Raw genomic sequence first — 6,000 nt, 5'->3', positions numbered from 1 at the left:
TACATGTCATATTTTAATGTTTACAGGTCACGTTTTTACATGGTTACATGTCATGTTTTAATATGTTTACAGGTCATGTTTTTACATGGTTACATGTCATGTCCTTACATGGTTACACGTCACGTTTTAATTGGTTTACAGGTCACGTTTTTACATGGTTACATGTCATGTTTTAATATGTTTACAGGTCATGTTTTTACATGGTTACATGTCATGTTTTAATATGTTTACAGGTCATGTTTTAACATGGTTACATGTCATGTTTTAATATGTTTACAGGTCATGTTTTTACATGGTTACATGTCAGGTTTTAATATGTTTACAGGTCATGTTTTAATATGTTTACAGGTCACGTTTTTACATGGTTACATGTCAGGTTTTAATGCGTTTACAGGTCACGTTTTTACATGGTTACATGTCAGGTTTTAATATGTTTACAGGTCATGTTTTTACATGGTTACATGTCATGTTTTAATATGTTTACAGGTCATGTTTTTACATGGTTACATGTCATGTTTTAATATGTTTACAGGTCACGTTTTTACATGGTTACATGTCAGGTTTTAATGCGTTTACAGGTCATGTTTTAATATGTTTACAGGTCACGTTTTTACATGGTTACATGTCAGGTTTTAATGCGTTTTTAGGTCACGTTTTTACATGGTTACATGTCATGTTTTAATGCTTACAGGTCACGTTTTTACATGGTTACATGTCATGTTTTAATATGTTTACAGGTCATGTTTTTACATGGTTACATGTCATGTCCTTACATGGTTACACGTCACGTTTTAATTGGTTTACAGGTCACGTTTTTACATGGTTACACGTCATGTTTTAATATGTTTACACGTCATGTTTTTACATGGTTACACGTCATGTTTTTACATGGTTACATGTCATGTTTTAATGTTTACAGGTCACGTTTTTACATGGTTACATGTCATGTTTTAATATGTTTACAGGTCATGTTTTTACATGGTTACATGTCATGTCCTTACATGGTTACACGTCACGTTTTAATTGGTTTACAGGTCACGTTTTTACATGGTTACATGTCATGTTTTAATATGTTTACAGGTCATGTTTTTACATGGTTACATGTCATGTTTTAATATGTTTACAGGTCATGTTTTAACATGGTTACATGTCATGTTTTAATATGTTTACAGGTCATGTTTTTACATGGTTACATGTCAGGTTTTAATATGTTTACAGGTCATGTTTTAATATGTTTACAGGTCACGTTTTTACATGGTTACATGTCAGGTTTTAATGCGTTTACAGGTCACGTTTTTACATGGTTACATGTCAGGTTTTAATATGTTTACAGGTCATGTTTTTACATGGTTACATGTCATGTTTTAATATGTTTACAGGTCATGTTTTAACATGGTTACATGTCATGTTTTAATATGTTTACAGGTCATGTTTTTACATGGTTACATGTCATGTTTTAATATGTTTACAGGTCACGTTTTTACATGGTTACATGTCAGGTTTTAATGCGTTTACAGGTCATGTTTTAATATGTTTACAGGTCACGTTTTTACATGGTTACATGTCAGGTTTTAATGCGTTTTTAGGTCACGTTTTTACATGGTTACATGTCATGTTTTAATGCTTACAGGTCACGTTTTTACATGGTTACATGTCATGTTTTAATATGTTTACAGGTCATGTTTTTACATGGTTACATGTCATGTCCTTACATGGTTACACGTCACGTTTTAATTGGTTTACAGGTCACGTTTTTACATGGTTACACGTCATGTTTTAATATGTTTACACGTCATGTTTTTACATGGTTACACGTCATGTTTTTACATGGTTACATGTCATGTTTTAATGTTTACAGGTCACGTTTTTACATGGTTACATGTCATGTTTTAATATGTTTACAGGTCATGTTTTTACATGGTTACATGTCATGTCCTTACATGGTTACACGTCACGTTTTAATTGGTTTACAGGTCACGTTTTTACATGGTTACATGTCATGTTTTAATATGTTTACAGGTCATGTTTTTACATGGTTACATGTCATGTTTTAATATGTTTACAGGTCATGTTTTAACATGGTTACATGTCATGTTTTAATATGTTTACAGGTCATGTTTTTACATGGTTACATGTCAGGTTTTAATATGTTTACAGGTCATGTTTTAATATGTTTACAGGTCACGTTTTTACATGGTTACATGTCAGGTTTTAATGCGTTTACAGGTCACGTTTTTACATGGTTACATGTCAGGTTTTAATATGTTTACAGGTCATGTTTTTACATGGTTACATGTCATGTTTTAATATGTTTACAGGTCATGTTTTAACATGGTTACATGTCATGTTTTAATATGTTTACAGGTCATGTTTTTACATGGTTACATGTCATGTTTTAATATGTTTACAGGTCACGTTTTTACATGGTTACATGTCAGGTTTTAATGCGTTTACAGGTCATGTTTTAATATGTTTACAGGTCACGTTTTTACAAGGTTACATGTCAGGTTTTAATGCGTTTTTAGGTCACGTTTTTACATGGTTACATGTCATGTTTTAATGCTTACAGGTCACGTTTTTACATGGTTACATGTCATGTTTTAATATGTTTACAGGTCATGTTTTTACATGGTTACATGTCATGTCCTTACATGGTTACACGTCACGTTTTAATTGGTTTACAGGTCACGTTTTTACATGGTTACACGTCATGTTTTAATATGTTTACACGTCATGTTTTTACATGGTTACACGTCATGTTTTTACATGGTTACATGTCATATTTTAATGTTTACAGGTCACGTTTTTACATGGTTACATGTCATGTTTTAATATGTTTACAGGTCATGTTTTTACATGGTTACATGTCATGTCCTTACATGGTTACACGTCACGTTTTAATTGGTTTACAGGTCACGTTTTTACATGGTTACATGTCATGTTTTAATATGTTTACAGGTCATGTTTTTACATGGTTACATGTCATGTTTTAATATGTTTACAGGTCATGTTTTAACATGGTTACATGTCATGTTTTAATATGTTTACAGGTCATGTTTTTACATGGTTACATGTCAGGTTTTAATATGTTTACAGGTCATGTTTTAATATGTTTACAGGTCACGTTTTTACATGGTTACATGTCAGGTTTTAATGCGTTTACAGGTCACGTTTTTACATGGTTACATGTCAGGTTTTAATATGTTTACAGGTCATGTTTTTACATGGTTACATGTCATGTTTTAATATGTTTACAGGTCATGTTTTTACATGGTTACATGTCATGTTTTAATATGTTTACAGGTCACGTTTTTACATGGTTACATGTCAGGTTTTAATGCGTTTACAGGTCATGTTTTAATATGTTTACAGGTCACGTTTTTACATGGTTACATGTCAGGTTTTAATGCGTTTTTAGGTCACGTTTTTACATGGTTACATGTCATGTTTTAATGCTTACAGGTCACGTTTTTACATGGTTACATGTCATGTTTTAATATGTTTACAGGTCATGTTTTTACATGGTTACATGTCATGTCCTTACATGGTTACACGTCACGTTTTAATTGGTTTACAGGTCACGTTTTTACATGGTTACACGTCATGTTTTAATATGTTTACACGTCATGTTTTTACATGGTTACACGTCATGTTTTTACATGGTTACATGTCATGTTTTAATGTTTACAGGTCACGTTTTTACATGGTTACATGTCATGTTTTAATATGTTTACAGGTCATGTTTTTACATGGTTACATGTCATGTCCTTACATGGTTACACGTCACGTTTTAATTGGTTTACAGGTCACGTTTTTACATGGTTACATGTCATGTTTTAATATGTTTACAGGTCATGTTTTTACATGGTTACATGTCATGTTTTAATATGTTTACAGGTCATGTTTTAACATGGTTACATGTCATGTTTTAATATGTTTACAGGTCATGTTTTTACATGGTTACATGTCAGGTTTTAATATGTTTACAGGTCATGTTTTAATATGTTTACAGGTCACGTTTTTACATGGTTACATGTCAGGTTTTAATGCGTTTACAGGTCACGTTTTTACATGGTTACATGTCAGGTTTTAATATGTTTACAGGTCATGTTTTTACATGGTTACATGTCATGTTTTAATATGTTTACAGGTCATGTTTTAACATGGTTACATGTCATGTTTTAATATGTTTACAGGTCATGTTTTTACATGGTTACATGTCATGTTTTAATATGTTTACAGGTCACGTTTTTACATGGTTACATGTCAGGTTTTAATGCGTTTACAGGTCATGTTTTAATATGTTTACAGGTCACGTTTTTACAAGGTTACATGTCAGGTTTTAATGCGTTTTTAGGTCACGTTTTTACATGGTTACATGTCATGTTTTAATGCTTACAGGTCACGTTTTTACATGGTTACATGTCATGTTTTAATATGTTTACAGGTCATGTTTTTACATGGTTACATGTCATGTCCTTACATGGTTACACGTCACGTTTTAATTGGTTTACAGGTCACGTTTTTACATGGTTACATGTCATGTTTTAATATGTTTACAGGTCATGTTTTTACATGGTTACATGTCATGTTTTAATGTTTACAGGTCATGTTTTAACATGGTTACATGTCATGTTTTAATATGTTTACAGGTCATGTTTTTACATGGTTACATGTCAGGTTTTAATATGTTTACAGGTCATGTTTTAATATGTTTACAGGTCACGTTTTTACATGGTTACATGTCAGGTTTTAATGCGTTTACAGGTCACGTTTTTACATGGTTACATGTCAGGTTTTAATATGTTTACAGGTCATGTTTTTACATGGTTACATGTCATGTTTTAATATGTTTACAGGTCATGTTTTTACATGGTTACATGTCATGTTTTAATATGTTTACAGGTCACGTTTTTACATGGTTACATGTCAGGTTTTAATGCGTTTACAGGTCATGTTTTAATATGTTTACAGGTCACGTTTTTACATGGTTACATGTCAGGTTTTAATGCGTTTTTAGGTCACGTTTTTACATGGTTACATGTCATGTTTTAATGCTTACAGGTCACGTTTTTACATGGTTACATGTCATGTTTTAATATGTTTACAGGTCATGTTTTTACATGGTTACATGTCATGTCCTTACATGGTTACACGTCACGTTTTAATTGGTTTACAGGTCACGTTTTTACATGGTTACACGTCATGTTTTAATATGTTTACACGTCATGTTTTTACATGGTTACACGTCATGTTTTTACATGGTTACATGTCATGTTTTAATGTTTACAGGTCACGTTTTTACATGGTTACATGTCATGTTTTAATATGTTTACAGGTCATGTTTTTACATGGTTACATGTCATGTCCTTACATGGTTACACGTCACGTTTTAATTGGTTTACAGGTCACGTTTTTACATGGTTACATGTCATGTTTTAATATGTTTACAGGTCATGTTTTTACATGGTTACATGTCATGTTTTAATATGTTTACAGGTCATGTTTTAACATGGTTACATGTCATGTTTTAATATGTTTACAGGTCATGTTTTTACATGGTTACATGTCAGGTTTTAATATGTTTACAGGTCATGTTTTAATATGTTTACAGGTCACGTTTTTACATGGTTACATGTCAGGTTTTAATGCGTTTACAGGTCACGTTTTTACATGGTTACATGTCAGGTTTTAATATGTTTACAGGTCATGTTTTTACATGGTTACATGTCATGTTTTAATATGTTTACAGGTCATGTTTTAACATGGTTACATGTCATGTTTTAATATGTTTACAGGTCATGTTTTTACATGGTTACATGTCATGTTTTAATATGTTTACAGGTCACGTTTTTACATGGTTACATGTCAGGTTTTAATGCGTTTACAGGTCATGTTTTAATATGTTTACAGGTCACGTTTTTACAAGGTTACATGTCAGGTTTTAATGCGTTTTTAGGTCACGTTTTTACATGGTTACATGTCATGTTTTAATGCTTA

General features: G+C 31.8%; 1 protein-coding gene across 1 annotated transcript in view; it reads left to right on the top strand.

Annotated features, from left to right (window-relative positions):
• Positions 1–6,000, top strand: part of LOC147019276 (inosine-5'-monophosphate dehydrogenase 1-like) — a 315,330-nt gene that overhangs the window by 168,692 nt on the left and 140,638 nt on the right. The gene's annotated exons all lie outside the window — the stretch shown is intronic.

The sequence above is a fragment of the Eptatretus burgeri genome, chromosome 10, assembly GCF_056783735.1.
Source record: "Eptatretus burgeri isolate ZD-2024b chromosome 10, Ebu_testis_v1, whole genome shotgun sequence".
NCBI classification, from domain to species: domain Eukaryota; kingdom Metazoa; phylum Chordata; class Myxini; order Myxiniformes; family Myxinidae; genus Eptatretus; species Eptatretus burgeri.
Note: the sequence above shows the minus strand (reverse complement) of the source record. Positions and strands in the feature narration are given on the sequence as shown.